Here is a 17,567-nt window from a genome sequence, read left to right on the forward strand (position 1 = left end):
TGATTTCATCTCTTCAACTCTGCTCATGTGTCCCTCTATCATGTTGAGAACATCTGAAACATTGGACCTCATATTTTAGATAGTGGTTTCTTGTTTTTCCAGTGCTGCTAATGCCTTGTTTTCTCTGCATTTTTCTGGATTGTTTTTTTTAGTTCTTCCTGGCATTTGCTTGTAGTATCCTGTAATTCTTCAAATTTGTCTTTTATCCATTGAATATATTCAATCATTCTTCTTTTAAATTCTGTGTCAGAAAGTTCCATCAGACTTTCTAGCTTCAGGAAATTCACTGATACTGTGTCACCCTTTTGGGTGACATCTTGCTTTGTGCTTGTGTATAGCATGGAATAGCTTGCTTTCTTCGAGTCATTGATATGTTCTTGATCCGAAGACAATGCTCTAGAGATCAGTTGGGCAGCTACCCCACTTGTGTTTTTTTCTGAACTTCTGACTTCAGGGAATTGTAAGTTTAGAGCCTGTGAGAGCAACCTCTTGTTGGTAAGACAGGTTAAGGTGCTCCTGATTAAAGGCAAGTTGATTGACCAGATGTGTAGGCACCTGTGTGGAGCCATATGGGGTGAGGTAGGCATGGGTTTGGGGTGATCGCAAGGGCAGATCAAACACTTTGGGGACCTCAATTGGACCTCAGTTTTCTGGGTGTGGTCACAATTGGGGTTCCTACTCAAATTCCAGCTGTTCGTCTCCCTCCTAGTGGTTTTCATTCAGCGGTCCCTGCCCAGTAGCACTTACAGGTGCCCTCACACAGCAACCCTTGACCAGGTAGGGTCCTGGGTCCAGGGGTATCCAAAAAGTCAAAGTCAAATTCCCACTGACCTACGCGCCTCTAGCTGGTCTGCAGTGTCCACAAAAGTTCAGCCAGATTACCACTGGCTGGCTCGTTCCTGGACAGTTGATGTGACCCAAGAGAGCTTGGCCAAATTCCCCACCAGTGCACTCATCCTTGAGTGCTCTCCCAGTTAATTAATCAGCAGTACCCCAGATGACCCAGTCATGGTCCTACCAGCCTTTCTCCTGCCAGATTAGTCCCACAGCAGCTTGGCTGGTTGCTTCAGGCGATGGCTGGATCCGCGGCATGGCTTTGTGTTTCTGTAGCTCTGAAAGGAACTGGTCCAAAAAACAATTCTGATTTGAAATTCTACTGTCCATGACTCACTGCATTAGTTGGTCTCTGTGCAGTGTGAAGGACTCCATAGTGGCCCTTGGGCACACTGAGGTTGCAGGGCTGTGGCAGGGGGAAGAGGCATGTGGTTGTGTCACTGCCGTGGGGGGAGGGGAAGGAGATGGGGCATGGGGTTGTGACAGGGGTGGCGAGGGGGCATGGGAGCATGGGGCAGGGGCAGGGGGAGGGGAGAGCCTGGGGCTGGGGCACTACCACCAAGAGGCAAGGGGCAGGTCTTGGGCACCACCGGGGGTTTATGCAGAGGCAGGCCATGCGGTAGAGTCACATGGTGGTGGGCGGTTGCTCTTCTGGCATCACACTGTGGCCAGTGGTGGTCACTCCACAGGGTCACACGGTGGCCAGCAGTGGTTGCTCCTCTGGGGTCTTGTGGTGGCTTACATGCAGTTGATCTTCTGGGGTCTTGTGGCTGCTGGGGGAGGTCACTCATCCTGTGGTCAGTCTCTCCTCCAGGGTCACACAGAGGTGGGTGGTTGCTCCCTGATTTAATGGGTCCTCTAGTGGTCAAACTAGTCAGCAGTTATCCACCCAAATAACTGTGGGAGCAGTGCAAGCAGCGCCATCAGTCACTCTTTCCTGCCATCAGTCACTTCTGGCTGCCGTTAGTCCCTTAATTGATGATTTTAAGCGATTCAAATGAAATGTGCTTCTCAACATGACAGATTTTTCACTACCATTTTGCTGTGTGTGTTTTTGTTTCTTTGTTTGATTGTTTTCTCTTTGGTCCATTCACTTTCCTTTGCTGTCTCTGTATGAAGGGGTTCCCTTAATATTTCCTACAGAGTTCATCCTATTTTTAAAATTCTTTGCTGAGTACAGGATCCTTGGTGGCAATTGTTTTCTTTTATTATTCTGTTTACAGTATCCCATTGTCTTCTTGTTCACATGGTTTCTACTGAGAAATCAGAGCTTAATCAAATTGGTTTTCTTTTTTTGGTGACTCCTTGTTTCTTGTTTTGTTCACTCTCATATATTCTCTCTCTCTCTCATTCTCCCTCTCTCTGATTTTATTATTCTATCCTTATCTTTAATTATGGAGAATCTTACAATAATAGGACCTGAAAGAGTTTAAGATCTAGTCTTTTTTGGAGTTCAGTGAGCTTTTTCACAGTGAATTTCCTCCTTTTTTTAGTAATGCCTGGATGGTTTTCTCCTAGTACTTCCTACACAATTCTCTCAGTGATTTTTCTCTCCTTATTCTATTCTGGAATTGCAATCACCCATATGTTGATATGTTTAATTTTATTCCATATGATTTTGATGTTTTTTTCTTTTCATTCATTATTATCTCTATTATTTTTTCCTCTAGTAAGTTTCAATCTTGCATCTAACTCAGTGACTCTCTGCTCCGCCTTTTCTATTCTGATTCTTTTTACATTTTTTTCCCTTCTAATATGTTGAAGAAGTCTGCCATTTCAGTCTTCATATTCTGAAATGCATTTTCATGGTTTGTTTGTTTGGGTGTTGTTTTTTTTTTTAATTTTTATTTCCAGTACTGTGTTGGTTGTATCCTGTCTGTGTTGTGCTGATTTTTTTTTAATTCCATTCATTCATTGTTGCACCCTTCTCCCCGCACAAATGCCTCCCTCCTCCCCCCCATTTGCTCCTCTCCTTGAAAAGCAAAAGAAAAACTCCCTCATTGGTACACAATACCTCCACCCCGCACCTCCCCAAACCCCACCCCCTAGCCCCAAATATAATCCACTCTACAACCCTCATTGCATACTCCTACGATAAAAATAATGCCCTAAAATATAATACTTTTAGACTATTCTCTCCTATAGCTTTTTTTTTTATGGTTTCTGTTCTATCTTCCATCATGTCTAACTTCTCCATTTGTTCTTCATGTAACACTATAGTTATATATTTTGTTCTGCCTCCCTATCTCTAGGTTATCTGTTGGGTCTGCAATCAGTTCTTCTTTTTTAGGAGAAGGAATCTTTTGTTTTTTTCTTAATGTTTGAAGCTGCTTGCTGCTTTCTTGACATTATGTGAAGTTTTTGGTACATGTGAGGCAGTTTCTGTTGAGTCTGTGCATGTTGTTGACACTTCCTTATCTTTATGATGCTTTTGATAGGTTGAGACAAAGTGTTGTTTCCTAATTGAGTTTCCCAGTGTAAGTCTTCCCTATTCATTGCCTATGATAGACATGTTTCCTGTTTCTTGAGGCTAGCTTCTCATCCCCTTTTCCATTGAAAGGCAGGAAGCTTAGGTCTTTCCTTTTGCCAATCTGTGATGGGTCTGCTTCTCTGTCTTGTCCTATAGTTTGATGTAGTTTCCTCCAGGAGTAAGAAAAGTACTAGGAGATTTGCTTTGGATATATTGCTCAAGGAAAAGACCTAGGAAACTGACAAAGTCCCAAGAGTGTGGTGCCCAAATTTCAGTAGTTGCTAATGCACATGTACCACTCCCTTCTCCCAGGACTGGTTGAGAAGGAAGCTACTATTTCTTTAGAAGATAAAATTCAGGGAAGTATCAATTTCTCAACAATGCAATTTTTAATTCTGGCTATCTCCTTTTCTGAAGCTGCTTGGTGGAAATACAGCTATTCTGCCCCAGTTCTCAATACTGGTCACTAGCTAATGTCACTAGTTGTGCTCTAGGTGGTTCGTAGGTGACTGTTTCATTGTCCAATTTTCATAAGTATCTGAAGTCATTGAAAATATCATGACTTGAACTAGACTTTAAAATCCTTATTTAGTCTCTTTTATATCTCAAAAGACATTGGGTTAAGAAGTAAGCTACATAAACCTTGTCTCATTAACTTGAAAAAGACAACACATTCCAAAATGGAATTATAACATGGACACAGAGGTTAGAATTCACAATATGTATCTTGAGTAGGAATCAATTCAGTACTTACATGCAACAAGTCAAGGAGCTTTGGAAGTGGGTCTGAGGCTTTGAAGAAAAACTTTCAACCCATAGCTGTAAAGTCAGAACCAGCTCATGGCTGGTTTTTGGTGGTTTTGGAGGCCTAGGATGTAGAGAGATGACTAACCCAATGGTAGTAACTATCTCATAATTTGAGTTATAGACTCTAAAAATCTGTTTGAGGGTTTGATATGAGTCACTCCCTTCTTGAATGAGTTTTCCAAGAAATTACAAAGGCAAGTATGCTCATCTTTCTCTCACAGAGCCAGTAGTGGATTTGGACTGTCAGAGAGACACTGCCTTTGGGTTTACAGAGTGACTTCCTATGGAAAAGATGTGTAGGCCCTATTTTACCTACTACAAGTTACATTAATTGTGATACTAATTGCAATGCAGTTAGGACTGAATAATTATAAACATATTTGTGCAAAATTTCTAGATCCTAACAGCAATATACTCAATTGCAAACATCATCCAAAAATCTGCAGATCTTTTCAGTCACCCCACAAGGAGCTGCTATGTCTTCATTTTCAGTGAACAAACAATTTGCTATGTGAACAGCTGAAGCAAGCTGTGTCAACAAAACAGCATTTGAATTATGACATGCTGCTGTGCCTGTGAAAGCAGAAGAAGGGAGTACATGATTACGGCCTAGAGCATGTGGTTAGGACGGGAGTAATGGTAGCTCTCCAGCATCAGTTGTTGATGGAAAACATCTGCTTCTCCCCTTGTCCCCTTGAGAGCTTCTCCTGGGAAAGAGGCCCCTGATGGTATCACTCAGAACGAGGTCAGTCCTCTCAGCAGATTTCTGAAGCAATATTTGACTCTATTGAGAAATATTTTTTTAAAAAATGGAACGAATAACGTGTTTGATGGAATAAAAGGGAATGTGATAAAGAAATGTGAAAGCTTACTGCATTCTGAGACTTAAAATATCTTCTGTGCTTTAGCTCCTAATTTTCACACTTCACAGCTGCTAATGGATCTCAGTGGAACGAAAGTAAGACTGTTGACACAAAGATGTGTCTTTTTGTCATCTCTTTCCTGCTTTCTTTTCCTTATTCTCTTACAGAAAGCTCTTACACACCTCAACATCCCTTGATATCAGCTAAATTACTTTCCTTTTGTTTCCTTACCTTGTGGGCCTCATTTATTTTTTTTAGCAGTTAATGTAATAGTGTATACAATAAAGTATAATGGATGTAAACTGATGTAAACTCCCTTCATATTCAAATTGTTAGGAATGCTACTGGATACCCAAAATCGTAGGTCTAGTGATGTACCCAGTTATCCTCAGCTTGAAGTAACTGTTCCAGACATTGGAAGAACTCAGAAGTCCCATATCTAGGTGCTTCCAAGAAAACAAACATCATTTTCACAGTTCTCTGATAATTGCTAGGCAGGGCTGGGAGAAGAAAACTCAAAGTGACTCACTAATAACACAAACAGTTAATAGGAAACAAGCAGAGTTTGCATTCTGTGAAAGCTCTGATGGAATTATGTAATGACATAAACCTTTCAATGAAGAAGATGGACTCATAGCACTTGAATTTATTCAGGAGATTTTAATCTCTGGAAGTTTTAGATTCCTTTCCTTGTATATTTCACTTCTCTTTAATTTTTATTAGGTGCTATAGACAATTGGCTCTCACTCTGATTGCTTAATAGTAAGGAGTGTGCCAACCCAGAGGTAACAGTTCAAGTTTACTAACTGCTCCCTGAGAGAAAAATGGACAGTCTCCTCCCAGGCTATTTACTGTCTCTGAAAACCCATGGAAGGGTCAGCTATTAGGCAGTTCTGACTGGACAGTATATAACAACAACAAGGATATAACAATAAACTAAGCCCTGTCTTTTCCTTTGCCATCCTCACAATATCTGCTGTGCTTAAGCCCATCCTTGTAGTCACTGTGCCAATTCAACTCAATGAACCTTCCTCTTTTTTCATTTTAGGAAATTAGAATTAAATGTCTTTCAGACATAGTAACAAAATTGGATTGCTGTCATGTGCCATCAAGTCATTTGTGATTCATAGCTGCTCTATGTACAACAACCCTATACTCTGATCTATCCTGTGCCAATCTTATTTCTCTGACACACCCACCCCCATTACCCCAGTCACTGAATCAATCCATCTCTTTGAGGGTCTTCTTCTCTTATGCTTTCCCTTCACCCTCCCAAGCATGACATTTCTTTCCGGGGACTGGTCCTTCCTTGCAACGTGTTCAAAGTATGTCAGACAATGCTTCAAAATCCTTGTCTCCAAAGAGCAGCCTGGTTTTACCTTCTTTAGGATGAACCCATTTGTTCTAGCAATCCGTGGTATATTAAATACTCTTCTCTAACACCACAGCTCAAAGGCATCAATTCTCTTTTTATCCTCTCTCATCATTGTTCAGCCTTCTAAGGCATAATCTGTAATTGCAAAGACCCTGGCCTGAATCAGGCACACCTTAGTTTCCAGACTGACATCGTTGTTCAGGATGCCAGAAGAAATTCTGAATATTGCACTAGAGCACCGAGAAATTAAAGCAAATGGAAGAAATTAAGGAGCTGAAGAGAAGATTTCAAAGGGAAGCATGGGAAAACAAAGCATTGTAATGAAATGTGCAAAGAGCTGGAGACAGAAAATTAAAGGGGCCTGACTTGCTCAGCATTTCTTAAGCTGAAGGAATTGAAGAACTAATTAAATCCTCAAGTGGCAGTATTTAAGAATGCTTTGGGCAGAATATAATTGGGTTACATTAAAAAATTTCAACGTAATCATTTCATGGTGAAACTATTTCTATTGTACATTACTTTTGGTATCTTCTCCCATGTTTCCACCAGGAATATTTTTAGCTGAAATAATAAAATAAATACTTCTCTATGACCCATTTGGGTTTTTCTTTTATGATTTTTCTTTTCTGTGAAGTTCTCTCAGCTGTTTTTTTATGTTGTTCCCCACTCCTCCCCCTCTCATCATCCCACAGATAAGAGCCCTGGATAAGTAAAGGCTCAGCTACTAACAGGAAATTAGTGGTTCAAACCACCAGCCATTCCATCTGAAGTCCTGGCCATCTATTCTTAAGAGATTACAATCCAGGAAAATCTATGAAGCAGTTCCATAATTGTCATATAGGATTGCTACCTATCTGAATCATCTTGACAGTATATACAATAATAGCAATACAGGTAAGACACATTTTTAAACAAATTATTAGAAAAAGTTTTTATATGACTACTTGTAAACTTATTTCTGTTTGCTATTTTTCACATCACTCTCTATGAGCTAAAAACCATAATACTCCCATGGGGGGAAAAGATGCTGTAGTTACTCAGGTCATTGAACAATCTAACTTCGTGTTTCTCATATATTTCCACCCCTCCTTCCCCAGTAAATCTTTATGATTCTAATTATTAGTCATTTGATCTTGAAGTTTCTCTTCCCAGTAATAGAAACCTGAACTTCAATTACATCTAACTCCCCATATTTCACTTGTCCTTTGGACACAACAAGAACAGGCTGGATAAAGTATTAACTGAAAGTAGAAAAATACCCATGTTGTAGGCTCAAAGTTTGGCAAAATATTCTCATATAAGTACTTCAAATTATATTTGATAAACTGATTCAAAAATCTTTTCATTTAAAACAATTATTTTCTAAGTATTTAGAATTTTGTAGGTTTAATGAAAGGATTGTGGGCTTTGTAATCAAACAGAGCTTGTTTTGATTAGTTATATGACCTTGGAGAGTTAACCTCCTTGAATCTCAGTCCTCATTTATTAAATGGATTTAATAATAACACCTGCAGAGTGTGGTGGTGAAGATTGAATGAATTTGGGCTAGCATCTGGCAAACAGCAAAGATTCTGAATATATCACACTTCAGGTCCTGTAACTGTGCAATTGTGCAATTGAAAAATAACTCTACTACCCTTCTGTCTATAAACATTTTATTTAATGAAGCAGATATTTTTATAATCTAGCTAGGAAAACACTAAAAATGTATTCCAATAACATTTTTGGCCAAATTCTCAATAATGAGACAAAGTAAATGTTGTAAGAGAAAATCAAAATAAGAAGTGTGTAATGGATACTAGCTATCTGATTAATTGAGACATGAGCTTGGCTTTAAACAATACATAGATTTAGTACTGATGATCAATAACAGTAACAATGAAGACAAGAGAAATGAGCTAACTTGGAGAGATACTCTCAATAAGGAGGATGTATTGACAGGGATTTTCATAATTAAGGAACAGTAATCTATGTGATGAAATGAGCACTATGTGTTGGAATCTTGTAAATTTGGTCAAATTTATAGACAATTTTGAAAACTTTAGAAAAGAAGTGAAAGTTGATTTGGTGAGTTGGAGCAATTTTTATTCACTGAGCAGAAACTAATGTGATTGTAGTTTGGTCTTGGAGCTGGCTAATAAAAATGAGAGTGCAATAGCAAGTTAGGCAATTTTTACTTAGGGTATGTAGGTTTAAATTTGAACTTATATTGCCAGAGAAAATTGGAAGTGAGAGATGGACAACCACAGAGAAGAAATTTCTTGGACTGGTGAAATAGTAATTATAAACAGAAATAGTTGTGGTACTAGAGATATAGTGCTGGACTCTTTGAGGCACAGAGGAAAAGACTGCTTTGTACACTGAGTTTCTATAAATTCTAAATGGAAAGTTCACAATGAATTGGAATCAGTACAGCTCCCAGAAGTTCACAAAATATAACATAGGAAAAAGATGCTAAAAGGAAATAAAGAATATTTTTAATGAAAGATTTCACTAGTATCACTGTAGGAAAAATGTGTTGTTCATAATTCAGTTATTTTCTTGCTGAGGTTGCAAATAATTCAAAATTTATTATTTCTGTTATTTATGCATGTAATATTTTAACACATATAGACATATAAGTTTATATTTATATGTTGCAATATATTTACATATGTTTGTATACACACGCATATATGTAGAACAAAAGATTGAGAGATTAAGTATTAGCAAATAATCTAAATCTTGAATTTATTACTTATTTTTATTTTGTTGTTGTTACATGTCTGCAACTGTGACTCATAGTGACCTATGAAAAATAGCTCTAAATCCTGCCCTATCTTGAGTAATCTCACTGTCTATGGCATACCTGCCCCCATACCACAGCCCCTGTGTCAATCCATCTCATCCAGGGTTGTCTTCTGTGCTGAACCTCCACCTTCCAACCATGCTGTCCTTCTACAAAGACTGGCCCCACCTGACAACATGCCCAAAGTATGTGAGAAGGAGTTTCAAAATCCTCGCAACCTGGTTTCATCATCTCCAGGATAGACAAATTTGTTTTCTTGATAGTCCATAGTATGTTTAATACTCTTCTTCAGCACCACAATTCAAGGGCATTAATTCTCCTTTCATCCTTATTCCTTGTCCAGTTCTCCAATGCAAAGCAAATAATTAAGAAGACTATAACCTATAACCTATAACCTGCATTAGACACTCCTAAGTCTCTAGACTGACATATCACTCATTAGCATACTGGAGAGGTCCCTGACAAACTTTCCCAAAGCAAATTGTCTTTTGATTTTGTGACTGCTGGTGCCAAGATTGTTGATTGTTAATCCAAGTAAGATAAAATTGTTAACAACATCAATCTCTTCTCTATCTAGCATGATGCTGTCAATAGGCCTGGTAGTGAGAATTTTTTTGTTTTCTTGATGTTATTATGCTACTTATATTGAAAACTGCAGACTTTTACCCTCTACAGCAAATATTTCTTATTTTCTCAGTTTCAGCAAGCAAGGTTGTTTCATAACAAAGGCTGTTGATGAATCTTCCTCCAATTCTGATGCCACATTCTTTATTAAGCCCAAACTTCCAAAATTTGTTATTTGTCTGGTGAGCAGAAAATAGGGTATGGAAGCACAGGACTATCTATGATTATCTCTCTAAAAATGCCAGAGGTATTGAGAATAGCCCAGCCCTTTAATACCCCTGAGCACAAGCAAATAAAGAGCCCAGTCCTATGGTACCTCTAGAGCCATAGAAACAGCAAGACTTGTGGTACTGGAATGGAGCTCATTAGAGAAGTAAATTAGAGAGTGAGGAAGGTAAAGAATATCATCCAATGCAAATATAAATGTTAGACAGGCAATCCCAAGGCTTAATTCTTTTATTAGATCAGGCTCTAGTTTCAGTTCAGCAACACAACTTCAAGAAGTCTCTAGTTTCCTCAATCATCCAATAAGGTTTACTTTAGAACAGTTACTTATAAGTAAGCTTCTCTTTCAATCATCAGCAAAACTTTTAACTGTGCCAGCACAAATGCAAAAAGCTTCAGGTCACACCTTGCCACAGTTGCTATACAGCATTGCCTCAGTCTCTACTCCAACATCACCAGCATCTTGCTAGGCATTTATCTCAGGGCTCCTCTGGTTATACAGTGCCACTGTTTCTCCATAGCAATGTCACAGTGTCACAGTCTCTCCACCACAATCACCAGGGTCTCACCACAAGGGTCACATTCTCAAAAAGGTCTTATTCCAGTTTCCCTAAAGTCTCACTGCCACAAGTCTTGATATTCACTCTGAGAATCACTCTCTTATGTTAGTCCCATAGGTGTTGATGATTTTCAAGACCATGTTTCTGCAGTTGAGGTAGCTTGAGACCAGAGGGGAATAACTATAATGGCTAAAGAAAAAGCCCAACTTTTAGGCAAACACCAACAAATTCTTAATTAATTTTTATCCAGTGTAACTGGCAAAAGATGGGTACTACCAGAAATAAAAGCTGGGTTTTGAAGAGGTTGTGGCACTAGGAACATCATAGCTACTGTTAGATGAATCTTGTTTCATGCCTATACAAAGGTATCTGACTGTGTGTTTCACAACACATTGTGGCTAGCATTCGAGAATAAATAAAAATTCCATAATACCTGATTGTGCACATGTGAAATCTATACTAAGACCTGCAAGCAGTCCTCAGAACAGAGCAAGGGAGCACTGGATGGTTCAAAATCAAGAGAGAAGTATGTCAGGGATGTGTCCTATCTCCATACTTTTTCATTCTATATGTAGAACAGATCATTCGAGAGGGTAGGCTTTATGAGGAGGATTGTAGCATCACGATTGGAAGAAGAGTCATCAACAACCTGCATTATGCAGATGACACAACTTTACTTGCCATAATTGAGGAAGGCCTGAAGAATTTGCTATAGAAGGTCAAGGACTGCCTTCAATATGGATTGAAGCTCAATATCAAGAAAACAAAGATTCTCGCCCAGTTGACAGCAGCATAATAGATGGACCAGAAATTGAAATTGTTAACAATTTCACCTTGTTCATGACCAAAATCAATACTCTTAGCACCAGTAATGAGGAGATCAAAAGATGAATTGCACTGAGAAAATCTGCTTTTATGGAACTCTACAAAGTGCTAAGCAGTAATGATGTCACTCTACAGACTAAGGTACACCAGATCTATGCCATTATCTTTATCATTATAGAGAGTGGGACAATGACTATGGATTACAGGTGTATTGATGATTTTGAGTAGTCTTTCTGGAGAAGAGTATTGAACCTTTCGTAGACTGCCAAAAGAACAAATAAGTTTATCCCACAGAGGGTAAAACCAAGTTACTCCTTAGAGACAGGGATTTTGAAGTTTCATCTCACATACTTTGAGCATGTTTGGAAGGGTGGAGGGACAATGCAAGAGAAAAAGACTCTGGAGGAGCTAGATTGATCCAGTAAGAGGAGACAGTTAAGCTGGTTCAGGATAGGACAGGGTTCAGAGCTATTGAGCATAAGATTGCTATGAGTTACAGCAACTCAGAGACACTTACTAACAACAGTAATAAATATTTTAGGGCATTATTTTTATCGTAGGAGTATGCAATGAGGGTTGCGGAGTGGATTATATTTGGGGCTAGGGGGTGGGGTTTGGGGAGGTGCGGGGGGGGATTGTGTACCAATGAGGGAGTTTTTCTTTTGCTTTTCAAGGAGAGGAGCAAATGGGGGGGGGGTTTGTGTGGGGAGAAGGGTGCAACAATGAATGAATGGAATCCCAAAATCTCTATAGATGTTCATTGAAATGAAAAATAAACAACCTAAATTAAAAAAAAAGAAATAGAAATTATGGGTAAAGATTTGACTTCTAACTTATTAGAAATAAAATTATAGTGCATGAAATTTAAAAAAGTAAAAATTAAGACTATAAGAGAAATCATATTTATTTTTGTGAGAGGAGATCTGAATGACCTTATGGAGAAAAAAAAGGGATAAGAAGCAATGCTGAAAATGCAGTAGATTGGGAGTTGTTGTTAGGTGCTGTTGAGTAGAACAAAACTCAGAGAGACCCTTTGAATAAAAGATCTGAACCCTATCCTATCCTGCGCCATCCTCACACTTCCTGAGACTCAAGAGCCCATTAGTACCTCTTCGCAATATGTCCAAAGTATATGAGACGAAGCATCATCATTCTTAGCTCCAAAGAGCACTCTGGCTGCACCCTCTACAAGACATTTCTGTTTGTTCTCTTGGCTGTCCATGGGATGTTCAGTGTTCTCTCCAATACTGCAGCTCAAAGGTGTCAATTATTTTTCTCTCATCTCTATTCATTGTCCAGCTCTCAGATGTATAGATAATAATCAGGAAGACTATGGTTTAAATCAAACACACCTCAATCTTCAAACTGACATCACTACTCCTCAATAACTTGGAAAGGTCATTAACTGCAGATTCTCCCAGTGCATTGTGTCTCCTTATTTCCTAACTCTTAGTACCAAGGGTGTTAATTGTGGATCCAAGCAAAATAAAGCTGTTGACAGTTTCAATCTGTCCTCTATCCATCATGACACTGCCAGTGGTAAGAAGCTTTGTTTTCCTGACACTGAGTTGTAATCCATACCGAAGTCTGCATTCCTTGATCCTCTGCAACAAGTGCTTCAAGTTCTCCTTACTTTCAGGAAAGAAGGTTGTTTGATCTGCATAACACAGGTTATTGATAAGTTTCTCTCCTATCCTGATGTCACGCTCCTTCTCATAGAGTCCAGCTTTTTGGATAATTTGCTTAGCAAACAGATTGAATAGGTATGGATGATGAATACAAGCCTCTTACACTCCCTTCCCAATTCTAAACCATGCAGTGCTCCCATGCTCTGTTCACATAGAAGCCTCCTGGTCCAGGTGAAAACCTGCTCACTGAACATGGGAGAAAGTCAAGTCAAGCATTGACTATGAAAGTTACAAAACAGGAAAAAATCTTATTTTCTTCAGGATACAAAGAGAATGATTGAGAGACTGGAAGACATGAAAAGAGTAAAATAGCTACTGTGGAAAACAGCTGAAATAGAACACACTTTATGTAGGGACTGCTGAGTTACAGGTAGGGCTCTCAGAGGGATTATCATATGCAATTGGTCACATATAGACATTAAACATAAACCTTCAACAAGGTACAATAGAATACAGAGAAGACCACATATAATTGTGACTAAATGTTTAGGAATGCAGTCCAAGCCAAAGAATTGAGTGATTTTAGTGTGACATAAAAAGAATCAAGAGATGACAGAAAATGACATGCAGAGACTGGAGAGGTGAGTGAATTCAACTTAGTTCAGCAAACATTTATGAAAAGTTTCCAGTTTCAAGACCTGGTGTTCAGTCCCAATAGGTGAAGAAAGAAAAAGACCAGGAATATCAACAAGTGCTGAAAGATCAGAGGTCACAATGAGAGGAAAACATGAAAAACTCTAGGGCAGATCCAAAAGTGGAAAAACGAAAGAAATAAAAAGTTACAGGTCATAGAAATACGATTTATGTTTCAACTGATAGCAAGAGTTTTGCCAGTTGGCAACTTCGTAATTATAAGTCCTTATACTTGAGAAAGTCAAGAAACTGTGTCCTAAGGGCATCATATAGGTGCCAAAACAACCAATGAGGTAGTTAACCAGACAGCCTCATCTTTCTTCTACATGGGAGCTGGTAAGTTTTTGTTGAAAGTTGAATCATAGGAGTAAGTTTAATAACAGGTTAAAAAGATAATAAAGAACTGTAGTGTCAGAGGTTCTGCCAATCTTTGCTGATATGACAGCAAGCCTGACCATTTTTAGGATTTTGAGTTTTCTGCTATTTTGTCCAGGGCCTTCTACTGTGATCACTTCCTTTTTTTTTTTTTTTTTTTTTAAGGAAAGTTTAGTTTATTTGCTTTTGGTGTTTAACAAACTCTTCTTCCCACCCCCATGCAATCGTCCTCATGTATTATGTTTACTCACCATTGGATTTTGCCAAACATTACTTTGTATTTTCCCCACCCCCTCCACCCACCAAACTCTGCAACTCTGTGGTTTCACCCCTTCCCCATTTTTTTAGAGTTGTTAGCAGTAGTGGCTAGGAATCAGCTAATTCTTCTGGTTTCTAGGTCTGGAGGTTGAAGTGTTCGTAATCTATTTGTCATTTGGACTAATTATTTCTGTCCCACAGGAGTTGGATCTACTATCTATAGAATATACTCACAGAATGTACAAATAGGCATATAGAAATATTGTCTGGCAAACCTTTGCATAGTTCTGAGATTTCTTCTGAAAAGAAAGTCCACAAGTTTTCAAATCAGTGCCCTTTCAAATGCATATTACCAGATCTCTATCTCCTGATGTCTGGGTGGATTTGAATAACTAATCTTTAGGTTACCATGGACATGGTTCGAATCTACCAGTTGCTCTGCAGGAGAAGGATGTGCAATGTTCCAAGTTATTAACTATCTCTGAAAACCTGCCAGAGGGTCGTCTATAGTTCGGTTTCAACTCAAATGGCATACAACAACAGTCAAGCATTTATGACATTTAGCTATCCAGGGACTCCCATCTCTAAATGTAAGCCTACCAGATTATTAATGCTTTTATGTTTTTCTTAAATTTCTACAACATTTTGAGATTTTGTTCTATTTTCTTTTCAAGGAGTAATTTACAAGATAATTGTTCCTGTGTGCTTCTTAGTATTCCGTTGTGTGAATGTACCATGATTTCTTAGTCATGGGTCGTACCTCATCTTGTCAAGGGTATGTCAAAGGGTAGAGCACCCAACCTGGTGTTTCTACTGACCTCAGAGTTTCTACTGGCCTCAGGAGGGACTATGCTAGTCTTCATGGAGATTGGGTACAGAGAGAGTAGACAATCAGGGGAGTACAGACAGAGTACCCAATCAATTGGGTAAGGGTGTTTAATAAGATAGAAGAATATAGTTAAAGAAGGTATGCCAACTGATCCAAGTGTGGCATAGTCAACAGACTCTAAAAGGAAAGCTCTGAGAGATTTTAGTTCCTTGTATAAGACATGTTATGACATAGGTATGACTTATGTTAGAGTCGAGCCTTTGTGGGAGTAGGAGTGATAGCATTTAATTCACCACCTGGTGAACAGTGGGGTAGTGTGAGTATGAGGGGAATACAGAGATATTGGACCAAAACTACATGAATATTCCTGCCATTGCTGCTACCATCCTGAATTATCAAGTCAGATAGGCAGTTGTTCAAGAGGTCATACTGTACTGTTTAGGGTTCTGTGCCATGTTTCTCTTCTTATTTGATGTTTCAATTCAGTTTCTTCCTCAAGTCAGTGCTTGAAATATATCTTAATCTTTTCTTCTTAAGCCACATAGCTCGGGATGGGGGTCGGGGAAGAAAATCTAAATTTCTGAGTCATCTCAAAAGAGATTCTAAGTCTATGTGTTTTTCAAGAGTCTGAGAATCTTGCAAGAAATGGGTCTTCTAGAGCCACAGAAGAATAAAGAGTTTCGTGTATTTGTTATTGACTCACAGGCTCACAGTTGTAGTACCAAAAATGAGATTTATTAGGGAAATAAGTTGGAAAGTGAGGGAAGCAAAGAATATCACCAAAGGCAAATCCAAAATTTAGCCCAGCAATCCCAAGACACAAATCATCAGTTAGTCTAGGCTCTGGTTTTAGTTCAGCAAGCAGCTTTTTCTTCTTTAATAAAAGGCAAGAAAAGCAAAACCTTTGCGAGACCAGCATAATGCAAGAAGCCTCAGGTCACACCTTGCCACAGTTTCTCTGCAGTAATTCCAGTTTCTCCATCACCATCACCAGTGTCTCACTCTCATGAAAGTCTTGCTTCAGTTTCCCTCAAGTTTTGCCTCCTCAAGTCTTGCTGCCACAAGTCTTGCTACTCAGTGTAGGAAGCACTCTTTCTCTTTTCCTAGACCCTTACCTGTTGACAATTTGCATGACCATGTGTCTGCAGTTAAGGTAGCTGGAGACCAGAGGAGACTTAATGTAATGGCTAAAGAAGGGGGGAAAAAAACAGAAAGAAAAAAGAAAAAGGAAGGGATGGAGGGAGGAAGGAAGGAAGAAACTTTTAGGGTAATAACACACTGTACAGCCATTGATGCAGCTGGATCAAGTTCACTTATGCAAACCATACAGTGTTAATGCAATTTAGTCAATTCCAATTTTTTTTTAGGGGGGTGCATGGACAGCAAGTTTATTTGGTGAATGCTGCTGGCAAGTATTATCCAAGAGCTACAAGATGGTAAAGGAGCTGTGACAGCCTACGCAGCTCTTAGGGCTACATACAGTCTCACACAGGAGAAAGCACGGGGCTCTGGGGACACAGAAAGGATGGCCCTCAGCCATTCAGCACCATTCGGATGAGCTACGCCCCACGGGGCCCATCACCCAGACAAGATATGCTTCACAAACGCTTCATAGTTAATACAACCATTGCTGTCCTCATGCCCTGCGCCAGCATCTCTACTTCTTCCTCTGTTATCTTCTTACCCAGCGTGACAAGGACATGCTGGATTTCAGCACCCATGACAGTGCCTTTCCCTTCCTTGTCAAATATCCGAAGGCCTTCAACATAGTCCTCATAGGTGCCCTGGTCCTTGTTCTTGGGCACAGTCTGCAGCCTGGACAGGGAGTGCTCAAAATCCAGGACCTTCACATTCATTTCATCACTCTTAGGGTTTACAGGACCTTGAGCACCTCGGCGTTGGAGGGGTTCTGTCCCAGGGCCCTCATTTTATCTCTACACTGGCTGTACAGGATCTTTCCATCAACTGTTCTGTCAAACAGCTGGAAGGCCTCCTTAAATTCTACAGTCTGGTCCTCGGTGATGTCACACATCTTGAGTGCTCAGGTATTAGGTCCTTTTCCTGCAGTAATGACCCAATTCCAATTTTTAATAACCCTATGTTACAGAGTTGATCTGTATAAATAGGGGTTTTTTTTTTGTTTTTTGGTTTTTGTTTTTTAGGTTTTAACCTTTGTGGGAGCAGTTTACCAATTGATTTCTTCCAGTGTGGCTATTTTATTTTAGTCATAAGTCTTTTGGTTAGCACCAAGCACTTAACCATTACATTATAACATTTTGAAATGGTGTCTCTCTGGAGACTAAGGTGTATCTGATACAGGCGATGGTCTTTGCAATCACTTGTTATGCATCAGAGAGTTGGACAATGACTTGGGAGGATAGAAGGAGAATTGATATCTTTGAGCTGTGGTGGT

At 39.3% G+C, this 17,567-nt stretch overlaps 1 pseudogene; it reads right to left on the bottom strand.

Annotated features, from left to right (window-relative positions):
- Positions 1-16,732: 16,732 nt before the first annotated feature.
- Positions 16,733-17,186, bottom strand: LOC102854957 (annotated as a pseudogene).
- Positions 17,187-17,567: the final 381 nt, after the last annotated feature.

Source organism: Elephantulus edwardii, unplaced genomic scaffold (genome assembly GCF_000299155.1).
Source record: "Elephantulus edwardii isolate Elephantulus edwardi_28Jun2011 unplaced genomic scaffold, EleEdw1.0 scaffold00081, whole genome shotgun sequence".
NCBI lineage: Eukaryota > Metazoa > Chordata > Mammalia > Macroscelidea > Macroscelididae > Elephantulus > Elephantulus edwardii.